Source organism: Heterodontus francisci, chromosome 36 (assembly GCF_036365525.1).
Source record: "Heterodontus francisci isolate sHetFra1 chromosome 36, sHetFra1.hap1, whole genome shotgun sequence".
Lineage (NCBI taxonomy): Eukaryota > Metazoa > Chordata > Chondrichthyes > Heterodontiformes > Heterodontidae > Heterodontus > Heterodontus francisci.
In genome coordinates this window covers 15,559,728-15,580,717 of record NC_090406.1, presented here as the reverse complement: position 1 = coordinate 15,580,717, position 20,990 = coordinate 15,559,728, and the positions used below count along the sequence as shown (strand labels likewise).

The following is a 20,990-nucleotide window of genomic DNA, read 5'->3' as shown; positions in this document are numbered from 1 at the left end:
TGTTGGTAGGTGAGTAATGGCGATGTGATGCATTGAGCAATCTCAGAGACTAGTGATGGAGTTGGAGATACATTTGAAGATGCATTCACTGACCTTGACCACTCGTGTGAGGTCATTGAACTTTTTGCGGTACGACATCCAAGTCATCGAGGCTAGACTCCTAGCATTGGACGATCAGCTATTTGGTTCCACTCCCTTATGAGAATTCATCTGGCTCCCTATGGATAGAGTACATCGCTCCTCCTCGACGAAGGCCACCAATGCAGTGTTGAAAAATCACAGAATCTGCTCTCTTCCGTGTTCCATTCTTGTGTCTTTCCCAGGTCAGAATCAGTTGTAGAATGACTTCCAGCGCCTGTTCCAGCAACAATGGACCATGGCTAAAAGAAGTGCAGGCTGGCTTTAACTGGTACTAGCTAGCCTCTCATGATTTTGGGCCCCCTGCTGAGGAGTGCAGCCACTCTACAGTATGGTTAGCACTGGTTGCATGCTACAATCATGTCAATTATCAGGCAGTACGAAGTTGGCGTGTTAATCCTGCTTCGCATTCTCCGTGTCCATTTCTGTGGGCTATTGAATGTAGCCCACAAGGGGTCATGTTACAAATTAAGGACAATCAAAGGAAAATCAGGAGGAACCTTTTACCAAAAAACAATGCATGGAACAGAATACCAACATGGGTAGAGGAATAAACCTTTTATGGGTTTCAAAGCAGAACTAAACAGGTTCTTGACAACAAATGGGATTCAGCATTGTTAGAAATGTACCAAGGGCATGCCGTGGAGAGGTGAGCTGCATAGACTGTCGATCTTTTGCTTGAAACTTACTTTGTTAGATATTCCTAATCAAGTAAAATTCAGTGTAAAACTTGTATTCCAAATAACTTGGAATTTCTACTTGAAATAATTCTTCCATTAACTACTCCCTTGTATTAAGTTTTTATTCAAAAAATATTAACATATGACATTTCTAAACTGTCCATGTGCAGGGAGGTACCTCAAAGTTCTTTAAAATTAGGAGGTAAAACAGATTGTGAGCAGGAGGGAAAGCAGAGATGGGCAAAGTGAGAAGCAAAGGTATGGCTGGAGAGGTTTAAATACAGCAGAGATGGGGGATGGGGGGGCAACAAGGCAGATAGATCTCAGTAAGGAACTCTGGTGGTGGGGCTGCATGTAAGGGCAGCTTGGCTCAATGAGTGTCAACTAATGGTGGAACAGCAAGTGAAGAATTAATCAGCGTGAAAGGAATGGAGGGAATGTTGCCTGGAGGAATTCGCTGAAGTAAGACTGGCCTGGGCTGTATGGGAATGTAAAAGTGAGGATAAGAATAATAGCAAATTGCATGAGATATTTCTCACTTGTAGCTAGCCAGATTACCAAGCAATGATATGTGAGCAATGAACTTGCATGTTTTGTGCATTTTGTGTCATTTTATTCCTTTAAATAGAGTGCAGAATGGCTATTCAAACACTGAAGCATTGATCCCTGTCACATTGTTAGCAAAGTGCGTTTTCATAGAATTCCTGAGTTAAGAAATAGCTTCCATGTGTTAACATTTCCAGTTCTCTGTACTTTTGGTAAACATTACAATGATGACTTTTAAAGACAGTTTAATCATGCTACTAGAAAATGGAAAGATAGTGACTTTCAATTGATGCAGATGGACAAACAACACATCAGAGCTTAGAACGTATTATCAGTGCCGAGGCTCTAAGTTCTGGAATTCCCCCCAAACCTCTTCACCTCTCTACCCCTCTTTCCTTCTTGAAGATGCTCCCTAAAACTTAACATTTTCCTGTTCTAATATATCCTTATGCAGTTCAGTCAAATTTTGTTTGCTAATGTTTCTGTGAAGTGCCTTGAGATGTTTTAGTACATTAAAGGTACTAGTCTTCCTTTTGCATGAGATGTGAATTGACTAAAAATATCATGGAGCCTACTGACTTCATTTAACCACTTCAGAGGAGGCAGTAGAAGTTGGTGAAAACCGATTAATCCTCAAAGGTGCCTCTTATAAGAGCACAATCTTGTTGTACAATTAACAGTATTCAGAACAACCTCTTTGATAATGCAAATATGACAGACTTTAGATTTAGTTTTGGTGACTAATTGCTTACACATGCCAAAAGCACATGGCAATGCAGTGATGACTTCATTACTAATAGAAAACGTCATTTATAGGATTCTGTAAATGATTAACATGAAAGAAAACGAACCCAGACAAAATGATAACTAACAGCTGGGAAGAGGAAAAGTTTCTGAGTTGCCCTTTCTCCTCCCAGCAACGAATATTTCTAGTAACTCCAGAAACGTGAGAGGCGTACCTGAAGACTGCAGGTTAGTAAATGTTCTCCTGAAATTGTCTACACTTAATTTGAAGTCACGTAATTGAAATTGTGGTTTCAATTTTTGTTCAAAATATATCCTGTGCTATTTTGCATCAAATTGCTTAATTCAAATTATGAGAAAATTTAATATTTTCAAGCAAAAAAAACATTCAATTAACAGGGAGCAGACAAAATTCAAAAAGATTATCGGACATGAACCTAGAAATTGTAGATGATTTCGCCAATTATCTTAAAATGCCTCACATCAGTATATGTGATGCTGGCAAAGCTCAGCTAATGAGGACAGGGGTTATGGATTTGTGCTTTATTAATCTATTGTAATGCTTTGAGGTGATAATGAAGCCAGTAGATAACCACTGGAAGTAGTTAGCAAATTCTGCTACCTTGGGTCCACGGTGACGGACAATCTGTCCCTTGATGCAGAGCTCAATACACCGATAGGGAAAACATCTACCACCTTTGGCCGAAACACGCATGGGATAACAATCAGCTGACCCTTAGGACCAAGCTGATGGTTTATAAGGCCTGTGTTCTCAGCACCTTGCTGTATGGCTGTGAAACATGGGCGACTTACAGCTACCAGGAAAAGAAGCTCAATAATTTCCATCTTCGCTGTCTGCAGCACATTATGGGTATATCTTGGCAGGACAAGATCACAAATGTGGCAGTCCTCTCAAAGGCAGAGCTCCCATGTGTGTTGGCAATAATCAAACCTAGGCAGCTTTGGTGGATCGGACATGTCTGCAGCATGGAAGACAGTCACATACCCAAGGACCTTCTTTATAGTGGGGTAGCCAGTGCCAGACAACCAGTGGGGCACCCAAAACTCCGCTTCAAGGATGCTTGCAAGCTTGACATGAAGCCCCTAAATGTCAACTATCGCACTGGCGAAAGAAAGAAATGGTGACACATCCTGTAGACTGGTGTGCACTACCATGATGACCCGTTGCTACAGCAGCTTGGCAACGGGCACCAACATTAAAAACAACAACTCACAGTGTCACTTGGCAGCTTCACGTCCAGCACTTTTGGCAGAACCTGCCTCTCAAGGATTGGACTTCACAGCCATCAGCAAAGGTGCACCAAGATAAGACACCCCACCTAAATAGATTGTTTGCTGCCTGTTCATCATCTTTCATAGACGGACAACCCAGATAAGGAATGTCTTTTCCTTGGATTTTCAGAAGGTATTTGATTCATGTATCAGACTTTTACAGAAGGTAGCAGCTCTGATTTGATCCCATGTTAGACAGCTCGAGCAAACAAAAGCAAAATACTGCAGATGTTGGAGAACTGAAACAAAATCCTAAACACATGGGAAGAGAAGTGACAAGTTAATGTTTCAGACATAATTGTTCAGAAGAAGGAGATGGACCGCTTATAAGAAGGAGCAGAGTCAGGTAAATGGGGAAGAATTGCACACCAAATGTACAAGCTGTAAAGTAATTAGGTGGGAGAACATGAGGTGATTAACTGACAAGTGATAATTACGTCAGACAAATGGAGGCATGATGAGAGAAATAAAAGACACATTAGAGACCTAGAATTCATGAATAGTTAAAACAGGTCAAAAATGGAGAGAAGGAACACAGAAACGTGACAAAGCACAGCTGTCTGCAGTGATCCAAAAGTGTGGAGGTAGGAAACGATAAATAAGCACCAGGCTGCAGACGACTCCACCACTGGTGTAGTAATGGAGAACTTCATCACGGGCGCCAAGTTAAGTGTATGTTGTTTCTGCTTCATAATAGACTGAATATTTAGTATTCTGTATAAACTCCAGGATGAAATATGTATAGTTGAGATAAATAAGCAAGGGCATTTTTTTCCTGCAACACTTACTGCAGGTTAGAAAGTGAGAGGAACAAGAAAAGTTTCCTGTAGGGTCACCACAGCTGTTTCCAGATCAGCATCCTTTCCTCAGCTGCTTAGCACATACCATAGAACCATAGAAAAACTACGGCACAGGAGGAGGCCATTCAGCCCATCGTGTCTGCGCCGGCTGAAAAATCTAGCCACCCAATCTAATCCCACCTTTCAGCACCTGGTCCATATCCTGGACAGTTACAGCACTTCAGGTGCATTTCCAGGTACCTTTTAAATGAGTTGAGGATTTCTGCCTCCATCACCATTTCTGGCAGTGAATTCCAGACATCCACCACCCTCTGGGTGAAAAAGTTTTTCCTTATGTCCCCTCTAATCCTTCTACCAATCGCCTTAAATCTGTGTCCCCTGGTAACTGACCTCTCCATCAGGGGAAACAGGTCCTTCCAGTCTACCCTATCTAGGCTCCTCATAATTTTGTACTCCTCAATTAAGTCACGCCTCAGCCTCCTCTGTTGAAAGGAAAACAACCCTAACCGATTCAATCTTTCCTCATAGCTGCATCTTTCAAGCCCTGGCAACATTCTTGTAAATCTCCTCTGTACTCTCTCCAGAGCAATTATGTCCTTCCTGGAATATGGTGACCAGAATTGCACACAGTACTCCAGCTGTGGCCTAATCAGCATTTTATACAGTTCCAACATTACATCCCTGCATTTGCATTCCATACCTTGGCCAAAAAAGGAAAGCATTCCATATGCCTTCTGAACCACTCTACCTGTCCTGCCACCTTCAAGAACTGTGGACATGCACGCCAAGGTCTCTCACTTCTTCTGCCACTCTCAATATCCTCCCGTTTATTGTGTATTTCCTCGCTTTGCTTGCCCTCCCCAAACACATACCACAAAAAACTTTCTGTATGAGGTGACTAATTTACATTGCAGTCTCAGCCAGGAGGTCTAGCACACTCCACAATGCTGGAGAGCAAATAACTAGCTGTGCGTTGCAGTTAGATTAATGCAGGATCAGTGCCTCCATAATGTGAATTGCCTGCCACCAGATGAATAAATGGGCAGAGTTAAAAAGAAGCACGAATCTGAGGAACTTAAAGTAAAATCAGAAAATGCTGGAAATACATTCTGCATTTTCTATTTTAAATTTTAGTACAATAACAACTATGTTTTGGGGTTACCTATCAGAATGAGAGTGATTTCTTATTAACGTTACCCACTGCAAATCCAAATTTTACCAAATCACTACAAACATTTTGAGAACTTAATATGAATCACACAACAAAATTAGGACTCTGGACTCTGTACCACTGTGGTTCTGTTCAGAAATTATACAAACATCCAAACAAAGCAATAGTTTTTTTTTTCTTTTTGGAAAAACAAAAGATAAATCTTGAAGCCAGATTTACTGACAATTTTAGCATGCAAGTGTGTTGGTTGGACAGCCTAATAGTTCCCTAGATACGAAACAAATAAAATGGTTCCAAAGAAACTTTCTCATTTCAGCTCATAATGACTAAATTAGTTACTGACCCTTTCATTTTCCAAGGATGACCTATGATTTGTATTACAGAACATCTGCCAAGAAAGCATAAGTTCAAATTTCTGGTGCTGAATTTTAAAATAACATTGAGTATAATAGGACATTTCTATTTAATATTAGAAATGAGTTTTCTGCTGGTTTTGTGGGGTTAACATTTTGTCCAATTGGGTACTGAGCATCCCTGATTTTAACCTTTGGTAGCCGTGCCTTCAGCGGCCTGGGTCCAAAACTCTGGAATTCCCTCCCTAGACCCCTCCGCCTCTTTACCTCTTCTCTCCTCCATTAAGATACTTCTTAAAACCTACCTCTTTGACCAAGCTTTTGGTCATCTGCCCTAATATGTTGCTCAGTGTTATATTTTGCTTTTTAACTTTCCTGTGAAGCACCTTGGGCTGTTTTATTACATTAAAGGCACTATATAAATACAAGTTTGTTGTAGTTGTTGAGCCAGGCAGACCAAGGAGGTCCTAATATGGGCCTCTGGTTTGTGCTCTGCTCTAGTAGCAGTTGGTCATTACAGATTTAATGAGCTGGATTTAATAATCACGCTGCCGGGTGTCATGGCGAGTGTGCAAAATGGGTGTGCTCCCACTTGTCCCATCATCAGTGGTGCTGCTGCGATTACGCAGTGGGTGGCCATTTTGCATAATGGAGGCAGCCATTCCACCCCCCCTGCCAATCATGTGGCGGGGCGGAAAAGGAGATGGCGTTCACAGTGTCACCTGATGTAGAACCAGGTTGAAGTGGGACCAAAGGGTCAACATTAGTAGATTTAGCAGTAGAAAGCATTAATAATCTTAGAAAGAACACTGTAGTTGTGAGGGACGCTTTGGATGATGGGATACTTGACCATTATTCTGAGATTGTACAACTCAGAACTTAATTGCCTCAACAGCCTGTGTAAACAAGCTGTCCTTACTTCACTAAGAAAAGAGAAAAGGGGAAACAGGAGACGCGACAGACAGCAATAAACCATGGGAACTATCAGTTTCAAGTTGGGGGCTGAGATAACAGGAAACATTTGCTGGGGCCATACAATCCAGTTTATTGATCAAGTCGTTAACCTGCTATGCATCAGGGGTCATCTGAACAATGAGTAATGACTATTGTACCCTATAAACATGTGCTGTAAACTCTATGTCTTTGAGAAGGCTCGGGGGGTTGGGGGGGTGGGGTAACTGAGGTCTTCTTCCTTGCATTTGCTTGAATAAAGTCTTTATTTGCTTTAATCCCGTTGACTCGAAAGTGGTTAGATTTTTCCACAACAAGGTGCTGGCGCCATCTTTAAAAGCCTGCCAGCCTTGCATTCATTCTCTCTCTGCATTCTACAGAAGCTCACTGAAGCAACACTTCTGTGCACTTCCAAAAAGTTAAAACTCAGCAAGCCACCCCACTGGGCATCCTTCTGATCATGTCAGAGGTGCGAGCAAGGTTGGCCCCACAGTTCAGTGATGTCTCCCTGCTTGTTCTCCTCCGGGCAGCAAGGGAAAGGCAGGAGGTCCTTTTCCTCGGCAATCTCAAGAGGAGGTCCTCCCACCCTTACCAAGCAAGCCTGGACGGAGATCACAGAGGAGGTTAGTAGGTTAGGAGACAAAACTGTCTCCAGTGTAGGAAGAAAGTCAATGCCCTCCTGTGTTCAGCAAAGGTAAGTGACACTGTTATGTCTCCTGGTTGTTTTCTGGTTCCCATAAGTTAGAAATAATCACACTTTAAACTTGGAAAGGCTTTAGCTCTTTGTTTTAATCATTTAGCCACCATGCTATCTCGTTTGGGACTGCCCCTAGGCTGGTTTCCTGTTACACATCAGGTAAGTCTCCAGTGCAACTGTGAATGTGGCCCCTGGGTCACTTACACATGAGAATTAGTTCCTAGCTAATTAGTTCCTAGCACTTTGCAAATAGTATAACAATATGTAACAGGCACGTTCCAAAATTGCTTGGTGTGATCTGGTTATCATTACATGGTATGCCACTTGGGCACATGCCTGCCTCCGGTCCAGATGCTGTCGCAGGGGACGTACCACGCAGAAGCACATGCAAACATATAAAAAAGACAGCTTGACACACATGGGTATTCACGGGTGAAACAGATATCTCATGATTAATGTAATTAAAAGTTCACTGGTGCAAATCCTCAGCTTTTATTGATGGAAAACCACACTCCACCATGGCATGATTATGACTCCTGCAATCCCCTCAGCACCTTACTACATTGGCAAAGTGACAGCTGACATCATTAACATGCCAATGAGCATCATTGTTTCATTACTCGAATTATGTCACATGGGCACTGGCTGAATTGGATGTTGCCATTCATGCTGGAGGGCAAGGTAGTACGGAAGCAGAAAACTTGACACTACATGCATGAGGGTGAGTTTTTGTCAGAAGTATCTTTATTGCAAATCATGGATTTTGGAAATGCTCCATTATAGCTCTCTGCCTTGCTTCCCTTGCACGTTGTTCAAAATGTCTGCCCTCCATCACTCCACTAAGATCTTCTATGGCTGCTTGGCCTTGTGTGCCATCTGTGTACATTTCATCAGAGGAAGTCTCATACTCTCGCATTTCTTCCTCTTACAAGGCCTTCCCCCTCTGTAGTGCTATGTTATGTAGAATGCAGCAGACCACAACAAGGCACGCAACCTTCTGTGGGACATACTGAAGGGCTCCATCAGATCTATCGAGGCAGCGGAACCACATCTTCAGCATACCTGCTCGATGGTCGCTCTGGTGGAGCCATGGCAGGCATTGTGACACTCCTCCGCATCAGTGCTGGGGTTCCTTACAGGCAGCAGTAGCCATGTCCTCAATAGTAGCCCTTATCCCTGAGAATCCACCCTTGAAGGTGAGCAGCAGGAGTGAAAAGATGTGGCACCTGGGACTGTCGAAGTATGTATGAGCCCGGAAAGCAGGCACACACTTGTAGGAAGCACTTTCTGTGGTCGCATACAAGTTGCACATTAGTGGAATGAAAATCCTTCCTGCTGGCGAAGGCGGCTGGTTGGTCCGTGGGAGCCTTGATGGCCACATGCGTGCAGTTGATCACACCTTGGACCTGTGGCAATCCCACAATGGTCCCAAATCCAATGGCCCTCTCGGTCTGACTCTCAGGGCCTTTCCTGTAGCACATAGTTGCTGGCCCTCCTGAACGGAGCATTGGTCACCTCCTTGATACAGCACTGCGGATTGAGAGCCCCCACACATGTCCCGGTGGATCCCTGGAATGATCCAGAGGCATAAATGTTTACGGCCACAGTAATCTTCAGGGCCACAGGACCACCAAAATCCATTGGTCGCAAATCATCATTGAGCAGTGCTCAGTGGTCTGTGATGGCCTCTCTGGTCAGCTGCAGTCCTCTCCAGCAGTTCTGCTCAGATATCTGCAGGTATGTCAGGCGAGTCCTATATAATCACGACTGTATCTATGCTCTTTGTTGCATTGTCAGCTGCTGCTGGGAGTTCCTCTTGAGCCATGGCTGCCTCTTGGGCCCACCTCCAGTGGATTCACCTCAGTACGGCAAGGGGATCCAAGAAAACAGGGTGACTCATACCCAGCTCTATCCTCCTTGGACCTCCGGCTTCCTTCAAAGGTGGAGTTTACCTATCTGGGCAAAGCGATGTTTGATTTTTGGTTACGGGAAGCCAACATTAGCTCCATGGTATCAATTGATGTTGGACCTGCAGCATTTCCAAAAGTCTGACGCACCATGAGCAAACAAACAACATTTCAGTGCCCTGCACTGGCCTTCCGAAAGAAAACCACCTCTACACTTGCCGAGTTCTCCCAACCAACCACCCCTCACAGACAATGCAGTTGCCGAGTTCTTCCAACCTAACCACTTCCCCTAGATAACAGTGGTAAAATAAATTACTCTTTCCAGTCACCGAGGACTCTCGTTTCGGTGCTGCCAGCTTTTTAAAGACACAAAACTGAACGCACGTGACTGCCGCACGTCCAACACAAGATTGCCAACACCTTGTAAGATCTCTATAAATTACATTCAGATGTGTATGGAGTGTTTAACATATGTAAATGCCAGTTCTGTCGCGGCACTTCATCGCCTCGGACAGAATCGGAACGCAGTATCATGGCATTGGGTTCCATGGCAGATGACTCCATGCCAATTCTCCATGCCCTGCTCCCCTCCACCTAAAAACACACCTTCCAGAGGAGCATAAAATTCAGCGCAATGTTTCTGTGCTAAGGAGGAGAAAACATCAGCCAGGGTTACTGCTTAAATTGCTATTCATTGCTGGAAAATGTGCAGGCCAGACAGGATTGGGCTCCTAGTGATGACAGAAGAACAAATGAAATAAGAAATGAGAGCTGGAATAGGTCAGATGGCCTGAACAGCTTCCTCAATAAGATCATGGATAATCTTCTGCCTTGATTTCACTTTCCAACCCTATTCCCATATCCCTTGATGCCCTTAATGACCCCTAGGATAAAGCAAAAAGCCTGTAAACACTGCTAAGGCTCACAAGAAAATACCATTGAATGAGGTATTAAATGACATTTTGGAACAGTTTTCCAATGCATGTCTCAACTACAGTCAGAAAGATATTTCTATCATCTAATATATCAGTGGTTACAGTGCTGAACTGTACAAATTTCTTGTTTTTTTCCAAAATTTTTTTGTCACCTTTAGGATGTAATAGCAGAAGTAAAATCAGGAAGAAATTAGTTATTGAATAAAACAGTCGCATTTTTTGGCAGCTGAATTGTGTCAGCTGTGTCTCAGTTGGTAGTATTTTTGCTTCTGAGTTAGAAGTTGTGGGTTCAAGTCCCAGTGCAGGAGTTAAGCACAAAAATCTAAGCTTACAGTACTGAGGGAGTACTGCACTTTCAGAGATGCTGTCTTTCAGATGAGATACTGAACTGAGGTCTTGACTGCACTCTCAGGTGGACATAAACAATGCTATGGCACTGTTTTGAAGAAGAGCAGGGAAGTTACCCCCGGTGTCCTGGTCAATATTTATCCCTCAATCAACATCATAAAAACAGATTATCTGGCCGTTATCACATGGCTGTTTGTGGGAACTTGCTTTGTGTAAATTGGCTGCCCCGTTTCCTACATTACATCAGTGACTACACTTCAAAAAAGTACTTCATTGGCTGCAAAGTGCTTTGGGATGTTCTATGGTTGTAAAAGGGTTATATAAATGCAAGTTTTTTTTAAAAATCTTTTATTTAGAACTATAGTGAAGATGTTCTGTTGCTTTCTGCTGGTTGTGTTTGTTTATGACCAGTTTGGGGGATTTGACAGGTGTCGGGGTTGGAGTGGGAACATTCAAAAGTTCAGGGAGAGTCATTGCCCTGTTGTAGATTTCGATCAGGTTGCCTTTATGATATGTGATTTTGGGCTAATTAGCCAAGACATGAAACTGTCAGATTGTGTTATAACATTGTCAGGCAGTAAATTTATGAAATATAGAAGGAATATTGAGTCCGAAATCCAGTAGGTGATCAATATTAGTTCCAGTGCAAAAAAATCTTTGTCCCTTTTCCCAACAAAAGTGCATTAGACAGTTGGGTTAGAATTTACCACTAATGTCAGAGATTTAAAAGATGTGTAAATTAACTTGCCTTTGATCCATCTTATCCAGCACAGGTGATACTGACAGTAATCTAAGTTAAATGATGACAACATAATACTGAGAGAAATGACTAACTCCTCTTTGCCATAGTTATCAAAGATGTTGTTGGATGCAGTGATGTGTAACTAATACTAACAAGTAAATCTGACAGCAGCAACAACAACAACAACCTGCATTTATACAGCACCTTTAACTTAGTAAAACATCCCAAGGTGTTTTACAGGTGCATTATCAAACAAAATTTGATACCGAGCTACATAAGAAGATAGTAGGACAGCTGACCAAAAGCCTGGTCACAGAGGAAGGCTTTAAGGAGCATCTTAAAGGAGGAGAGGTAGAGAGGCAGAAATGTTTAGGGAGGGAATTCCACAGCTATAGGCCTAGGCAGTTGAAAGCACAGCCACCAATGGTGGAGTGATTAAAGTAAGGAATGTGCGAGAGGCCTGAATTGGAGGAGTGCAGAGGTCTCCAAGGGTTGTGGGGCTTGATGAGGGTAGAGAGATAAGGAGGGGCAGTTAACAACATAGCAAGGATAAAGCACTGAGGATCAAATAAAGTAATTATAGATATATTAATTGAGGTACAAACCTAATTGAAGTATATCACAGCATTTAAGGGTTTGTTGGGTTTTTTTTGCTTTGAATATAACTTGTATGTTATATTGTCCAAAAGTATTGGCCCAAGATTTACAAGGTTAACCTTACAGTTTACCTTCAACATAGCTGGAATATTTCTGGACCAATTGACTAAGTGACTGAGAAATTCTGTTCTTGGGAAATTGCCAACATGTTAAGAACACATGCCCGAAGAGGAGGGCACGAAACCTGTTCCAAATTGTGCCTTGGGCCTGATTGCCATAATACGGATGAGCTGTGGACAACAATTGGGTATCCCAATGCAGCTTACCAAACGGGCCTTCCCAAAATTGCCTGGTTCAGATGCTGAGCTGGCTAAGGGTAAGTTTGGGTGTGGGTGGAGGGGTGGAGCAAACAGGAGAGGGTCGAGCGCAGGTCAGCAGCCGACAGTAGTATTGAGGTAGGGCTGGGAGGAGCACTCCGCCATCTTCTAGACCCACAGTAAGGCAAATGAAAAAAGAGAAACTTACCTCTTTCCTGACATCCTCCAGTGATTCTTTAAGGTTAGGATGTCAAAGACCCTAATAAACTGAGTGGATTATGTTCACTGCATGCTCCACTGAATGTTTCCTGAATTTGGCACTTGGGTCATGAAACAGCTCTTAGGCCCTTCAGTCTCATATTTAAGGGGGCTAACATCTGTTTTAGACTGCCAGATTGGCATCTGCCGCACCTCTGGGATGAATCAAGTGTGGATGATAGCAATCGGAAATTAGTCCTCCACACTGAATTTCACGTCCAAAACACAGGCACGGCAGGGGCCAATTTCTCCCCCTGTAATCAAACTGCTCTATCACTGGAGTTGCGGTATGCAATACTTACAACCTCTAACAACCTCTATCACCAAGAAGGAACAAAACAGCAGGATTATGGAAATAGCATCACTTCTGTCACAGATCATCCTGTCTTGGACGTTTATTACCATTCCTTTGTTGTTAGCTGAGGCAGTCACCTCTCTGATCCTGCAAGTAATCCAATGGTTATACAGCCTAATCAGATAGATTTTTTTTACTCTTCGTCTTTTGGATGAATATTTGCAGTTGTATTGTGCTGTACAAGTGAATAAAATGTTCTTTAGAAACCTAGAGTTATTTTATAGTGACCTTCATTCACTTTATTTAGTGGAAATCAAGCCATTGTCATGACTGAATACTTGTTTCATAAGCTTATTTTTCTGTGTCGTCACTGAGTTTTCCAATTAATCTTCAATTAAAATTTGACTTTAACCACACAATGTGGTGATTTATTCATCTCTGTCTCATTATTTTTAAATTTTGGAACTTGCTAAAGAAACAAAAGGAGGTGTCATACATTGTCCCCTTGAAAGCAACGGATACAAAGGTAATACTTTACTGTGCAACCACAGGAAAAAGACTAAAACAAGAACATATTTCTGTATCTATAGTAAGTTAAAAATCAAATATACGAGCTGTCTGAAAAGAACAGATATAAGGATTTATCACTCACATAAAATTGTTCAATAATACCCTTGAACCTTATGCTCATTAAAATGTTTAACTCAGACGTGCAAAGGTCAAAGTCAGTTAACCACCTATTCTTACATCAAACATTTTCGTATAATACAAGAAGCCTCATTTTCCTCTCTAAGCCACACAGAGTGGAGTCATAAGGAACACGTTTAGCTTGAGGTACACAATGAGCAACATTTTCATCCCCGTGTTTTAATCCCTCCACTGCCTCACCCCTCCCTATGTCTGTAACCTCCTCCAACTGTCCAAGTACTTAGCATTCTTGCAATTCTGACCTCTTGTGCATTCCCTACTTTCTTCACCCCATCATTGGCAGCCATGCCTTCAGCCGTCTAGGCCCTAAGTTCTGGAATTCCCTCCCTAAATCATAACATATCACCATATCTTCTCCTTTAAATCGCTTCTTAAAACCTACTTCCTTGACCAAGCTTTCGGTCAGTTGGCCTAACATATCCTTCTTTATCTTGGTGTCAGTTGTTGTCTAATTACATGCCTATGCCGCACCTTTAAATGTTTTACTACATTAAGAGTACTAAATAAATGCAGATTCTTGTTGAGCCATTTTTGAATGCAGTAGATGCCATGCTGCGACTTACCAGCTGTGGGAAGGTGAAAACCTGTCTGGCTTCCACACTGAACCAGCCAGCAGTCAGATCCTGGGGATAGTCGGGTGGGAAGAGGTGATCTCAGCAGGGGCCTCACACAGGTCAGCAGCGTGCCAGAGTTTTTTGTGGGCTCAGGAGGAGCAACCTCCAGCAGCCCATTAAGGAAAAACGTTCAGGTCTTTCAATGCCTAGTACAAATGGGCACTACAAGACTCTGAGAAAGGTGTTATATAAATACAAGCTATTTCTTTCTTTGCAATTGAACCAACTCTAGATAATATAAATGTCACACTTTTCACGAACTGATTGACAAACATGGAAAGCACATTTGTTATAGTAATATTGTAGGATGTACCAACTGTCATTTTTAGACCACTAGCAACAGAGTAATTCTTTGTAACATTGCATTCCATTCATTAACCTATAATGTGTTCATGTAGTGCCTGGTGACTGTGAGTCTGTTTTATCTACTCAAAGATTTATTGTTATGTGATATGCAATAAAAAAACATTTTGATGCAGAAACTTAGAAGAAGTTTATTTGGGGCCTTGGATCGTTAAAGATGCCTTTAGTCGGCAGTTACAGGTAATGAGGACTCATTATTTCATCACATCAATACATTATTGTTCAGTTGTGACTGCTGACAGATCTCAGCCTACATCAGTGAACAGTATTCCAAGATTTATATATGAAACCACGATGAAAATACTTCAAAGTATGAACTGCACAGGAGAAAATTTATCATTCTCAGCAAAACCTTTAAAGAATTTTTCTGGTCCCTGAATTTCAGCTCAATAAGTTCTAAATTACTTTCTTCATTTTGTTTAATGTTGAAAATTCCTACTTCACAGCAAGAAACAGTGCTTATGAATAACTCAAATGAATACACTTTTATGTGGCAAAGGGGAAAGACTCTTGGATGTTTATTGCTTATTAGCATTTGCTCTATTGTGTGAAGAAAACAAAATGAGGAACAGTTGGATGAAATAGTTTTTAGCATAGCTGTTGTTTTAAGTCTGTGATTAATTTATCTTGTAGACAAATTTGACATGATACTTCTCAAACTTTCTGCTATTTGCAATCAACAAATCTTCTTGTGATGTTGCATTTGATCACACACCAAACTGATAAGCAAATCCCTTGAAGGCCACAGGTGACAAATAACTTGACTTAGAAATGTGCCCCACTCTCTGCCATGGGTACCATTGGATTAAACTCATTTTCTAACACCAACTGCATTGTGATGTAGCATAAAACACAAATTCCATGGAGCTGTTGATTCAGGCCCATCTACTCTTGCAAAATTCTTAAGATGAACATTTTGTGCAAAAAAGCATGAAACTTCAGAATGTGCCCGCAAGTAATGTGCCAACAGGTAACAATCAAGCACCCCTATCGGTGACCAAATTAGATTTAACTAGCCTATTTGGAGATCCTGGGAAGGAAAACTGTAATAAAAATGACACATTTGTAAAGGTCTGCTTTGTTATCCATACTGCCTGAGAAAAAGTGCCCTTATCATTTAGGAAATTCACCACCTCCATGTCAGTATGTATACTGGAAGCCAATATGTATAATTTGGTTGATTCAAAACAGAAAAAAAAAAACCCTCTGAAACAGTTTGGGATAAGGTTTCAGTGACTAAGGTCTACCTCTCACAGGGGTCAGCCAGACAAGGCAATGGTGACCTCAAACTTAGCATTCTTCTGAACTCTCATGCAATCACAAGTCAAAGTGCAATCGGGGCTCTTCACTTGCAGGCATGTTGAAGTTTTGGTCATCGGAATAACACAGCCATATATACGGAGGGACAGCTGTAACCTAGTGTGTGCATTTGGCTCTCATAGCCTGTGATGGGTCAATTCCAGCAGTGGCTTCTACCAGCCACTGTCCTCCAAACCAATTCTAATTACTTCCTGAGCTTCTAATTCTGTGTGAAACACGCCTAATTCTCTCTCTGATCACTTTTACTGTACTTGTTTTGTGAATGTAGAGAGTGGCTGCTCAACTGTTAGAATGGGAACCTGCCTAGATTGATAAGGTATCAGGATAAGGCGCAACTTTTCAGCCATAAGGAGATCCATTTGTTTTCCTTCCTTGGCTAGCTATAACATTTGTTTTTACTAACTACAATTTAAATTAGTTTTTGATTTACTAGCTGATTTTCCAATTCATATTACTTTTAGTGTTCAACTCGAACACAATCATCCACTCATCCTGATTGACCATTTTAACACTCAGTTGAAAACTCTCATGATGATCCACATCTAAAAACATTCAGTTTTTAGTCAAGTATTACTGTGTTAATTTGTTTTCTCATTTTTTTTGGAGGTTTGTAATTTAGATTTAGTATTGTCTGTAACCATTCGACCTGTCTGGTGCTATTTCCAAGGTTACTATTGAATGAAATAATCACACCTGGATCAGTCGCAGTTATTCTACTGAAGTTGAAGCTAAGTCACTTCAGATAACTGGATTCTTGTTCACCCTCATTAGGGCAGGACTGTGGTCACACTTTTGCATTTATCCTTTTAAATAATTTACCATAATTATTCCTGACATTTCCTACTTTATCTTTTTGTGACTGTCGTGTTTATTTGTTTTCCCTCACTGTGTGATTCTGTGTCTGAGCGCCAGTTCTGCAATGGCAGTCCTTGTTCTGAAGTTATTGCCAAAACCACGTTTTCTTTTGGGTGCCAGATTACAACAGCATTTTTTGACTGGAACTATGTGTACTAGCTGGCTGCAGTTGTAGCAATAACTTGATTTATGACTATGAAGTTCATTTCATCAGTTTCCTAATTCTTTTATGAGAAGTGAAATGGTTTTCAGATTGAATTTTCTCATCCAGGAATCAGATTGGATGTAACATTTGGCTGCTTTAGCTTTCAAAAGTGATTATGGTTTTAAAATATAATTTTTAAAGATTAATTCTCAAATATGACTATGCAATATTAAACTGCCCAGAAAAGGAGCCCATAAGAATCTTTTTGTCTAACTTACTTTTAAATCCTTTATGCAGTTTCTTCTTACTACTTTTCCCCTCCCTTTTTATGCCAGCTTTTTCTCCCCTGCTCTCGTCTCCTGAAGGTGTTGGCTGCTTGCTGTGGAAGGGGTGTACAGATATAGCATCTTGCCCAAATGACCATCATTTCCGTGTGAGCCTTGGCAGAGTGTATAGGTAGGCTGTTCAACTGAAAGGTGAACATAGCCAAGCCTAATCTTAATAATCAACAGAAGTAGGAATGCAGTCACCCGACAGGAAACATATAGGGAGGAATTTTAACTTTCTTGACCTGCCTAGGGCAGTGGGGCATGGAGGAAGTGATGTGAGGGTGGTACAGCGCAGGAAACATTGAAATCTGAGCTCCCCCCACAGACTGTGGAGTTTTAACTCCACAATATGTGTGTGGCATCACTGACAACTTCCCGGCCCAGAAGCCAGCCTGATTGGCAGGCTTAGCTTCTAGGTGGGCGGGAAGCAGCTGCAGGACCAAGTAGGTCCATGCCTCGACCGGTGAGCGGGGCCAGGTGATGGGGTGTCTGATCTCAGGGGGTTCCAATTCCTGCGGGAAGGTGGCCGACCTGGAGAAGGCTGATCCTCGGATTGTGAGAGGTTGTATGTTGGCCTGAAATTGGAGGCCTGGGGGAGATGGAAGATTGGAGGGCTCGGGGGAGGGGGCAAGATTGAAGGCCTGAGGAATTGGAGCCTGGTGGGGGAGTAGTTGGAGGCCTGGAAAAGGGAGGTCAGTGGGGAGATCAGAAGAGTGTGGGGCTGACGGGGGTGTCTGATCATGAGGCGGTTGGCCAGGCAGGCATCCTAGATCCAGCAGGTAAGTGGAAAGGCACTTATCACTAATCCAGCATTTCTGCACCTTGGATTAGTTGGTATGTTTCCTGAGACTCAGGAAACCCATACAGTTAGGGTTAGATTTCAAATGGTGAATAAAAATAAAGCACACACCTCATTATAATATTTAAAGTGCCACCCACGTCCTTGGAGCAGGTTGGTCACCCACCTCCTGACCTGCCTCCATTTAAACTGTAGCTGAGTTGGTATCAGAATTCAGATTTTTAACACTTTAATCCCTACCCGACTCAAACCTGCCCATTTGTTGGGGTTAAAATTTCCCTCATAGGGCCTGATTTTAACCCATTGAAAACCCACCCATTTGCACAGAGATAAAATCGGGCCCACATGTATCTTTTCACTAAGGAGAGATCGTTGCTGAGAGAAATCATTTCCAAATCTCCCAGGATGCCAAATAGGATGAACTAGCAGAGTGAAAAACATATGAAAAATGGAAACTGATTCATAGAAGCATCATGGACCTGACAGCCATATATTGTTGAACACGCATGGCCTATGTAGTCTTTTGAAAATTGCACTGTACATTTTGTCCATTTAAGGCTACTATCAAACATATACAAGCAGAGGGAGTCGATAAGGGAATAAAGGAATCCATGTTTAAAAAGCACGTGCAGTTCTGATTCTGAATGCTTCTTACCAAATCTTACTGTTTAGTCCCAGGAACATCACAGCCGATGGTTGTAGTTTGGACACCCCAAAGGTTGAGACAACATTGTGGAATAAATCAGCTAGCTGCCATTGTTTATTGCTTAATATTTCTCCTTTGAGATGATTGAAGAAAGAGTCACCAGTGTTTTGAGACAAGGATTTTCATGGGAATCATTTTGAAGTGAGAAACACAGCATCTAGTGTGTCCATAAGGGATGCATTGTGTGTTAATTATTGACTGTGTGTTATTAAATGTGTTAATTAAGTCTGAATTGTCTGCCTTGGTCTACATTGAATGAACTCCCTACTTAACAGCACTGTGGGAGCACCTTCATTACAGTGGTTCAAGAAGGTAGCTCAGCACCATCTTCTCAAGAGTGATAAGGGATGGGCAATGGCAGTGACACCAACATCCCATAAATGAATAATAAAAAAGGGAGTTGTAGTGAAACATAAGGGGTTCTGTATTGCCTCTATACCAATTTTCTTCAAGTAATGTGTTTCAAAGTTTGTTAAATTAGTAAGTATCATATTATGAATCTACTTTAAACGTGGTAAGATTATCAGAATAACAAAATCTATTTTAATAATGCTACTGTATACAACTCTGATGTATCTTAATTGATATGCATAAGAAATCCATTTGGGGTAAATATGCTATTTTAATTTAATTTTAAAAGCCATATTTGCACATATTTATTTTTAATTGTGTAATGACAAACACTGCCCCTAGCTTTAATTAATAATTATGGTGCATTATTATACATAATTTTAGACAGTGCTTTGCGTGTTGTGCATAATTGGCCTGAATTTTCAAAACGCAGTCAATGTTCATTTGAGACCACATAAATAGCTATGTGACATTATGCACAATCAAAGCTGCTGCATGCAAATTAGGGCTGAGGTATTCCTTTAAGTGCAATATTGAATTAGAACAACATTTTATTGAGCTTAATCTCCATTTCTACTTATTTCCCTATGTGGCTACTCAGTCTTTTAGCTCTTTCCTCAATAATCCAAGTGTGTAGTCATCAGCTCCCTTAAGAGGACCTAAGTCTGGATCAAAACATTGTAAATGAAAAATGTAAAGCAACAATGATTGGATTTGTTGCAAGCTTCATGCAGCTCATAGAAATGATTTATATATTTTCTTTATTTTTCTTTAATTTTGATATTCATGTTCCAATTTTAAATTAATATATTCGCCTGTCCATCCTGTACAATGCAATGCATTCTGTCCACAAGGGTGGCTGGACTCACTGTCTGTAATCAATTGCAAGAAGGCACACAAAAATGGTATCAAATATTTTCCTGTGTAGTTTTTGTCATTCTTCCCTTGGAAATGCACTTGCTCCTTGCCCAAGCACTCATCAGGCAGCTTACCTCCGAACAGTACATGAATCATAACTGCAAATCAAAAGCATATGTGCATCAACGTACTGCGCCAATATATAGTTTTACATATTGAAGGACATTGGTGCTAGAGAATAGAGCATTGTTCTACTTTTTGGAATCAAGTATCAGAACTACCTGGACCCTTCCCCCTGGCCGCTTACCCGCTCTTGATCTCTTCATTGAAAACTGTCTTCGAGACATTGGTCATCTCAATTTCTCTGCTCCCCTCACTCACTCTAACCTGTTCCCCTCTGAACTTGAGGCACTCCGTTCTCTCAGGTCTAACCCTGACATGGTCATCAAACCTGCAGACAAGGGTGGTGCTGTTGTTGTATGGCGTACCGACCTCTACCTTGCAGAAGCTCAACGCCAACTCACAGACACTTCTTCCTACCTCCCTCTGGACCATGACCCCACCACCGAACATCAAGCCACCGTCCAAAGGCCTGTCACTGACCTCATCTCCTCTGGAGATCTTCCCTCTACAGCATCCCGCGACCCCAGACTGACCCGCATCTACCTCCTTCCCAAAATCCACAATCGGGACGGCAGACCCATTGTGTCAGCCTGCTCCTGCCCCACTGAACTTATTTCTTCCTATCTTGACTCTATCTTTTCTCCGCTGGTCCAGTAACTTCCCACCTACATCCGTGACTCTTCTGACGCCCTATGTCATTTTGACAATTTCCAGTTTCCTGGTCCCAACTGCCTCCTCTTCACTATGGACGTCCAATCGCTCGACACCTCCATCCCCCACCAGAATGGTTTGAGGGCTCTCCGCTTCTTCCTGGAACAGAGGCCCAACCAGTCCCCGTCCACCACCACCCTCCTCCACCTCACTGAACTTGTTCTCACATTGAACAATTTCTCCTTCAACTCCACGCACTTCCTTCAAGTAAAAGGTGTCGCTATGGGTACCCGCATGGGTCCTAGTTACGTCTGTCTTTTTGTGGGATATGTCGAGCATTCTTTGTTCCAGTCCTACTCAGGCCCCCTCCCCCAACATTGATGACTGTATTGGTGC

The 20,990-nt window shown here is 42.0% G+C and overlaps 1 protein-coding gene across 1 annotated transcript in view; it reads left to right on the top strand.

Annotated features, from left to right (window-relative positions):
• Positions 1 to 2,226: 2,226 nt before the first annotated feature.
• Positions 2,227 to 20,990, top strand: part of LOC137351608 (interleukin-6 receptor subunit beta-like) — a 150,792-nt gene continuing 132,028 nt past the window's right edge. Inside the window, exon 1 of the mRNA XM_068016210.1 lies at positions 2,227 to 2,336. The gene's annotated coding sequence lies outside the window, so the exon portion shown is untranslated. The remainder of the gene's footprint in view (positions 2,337 to 20,990) is intronic.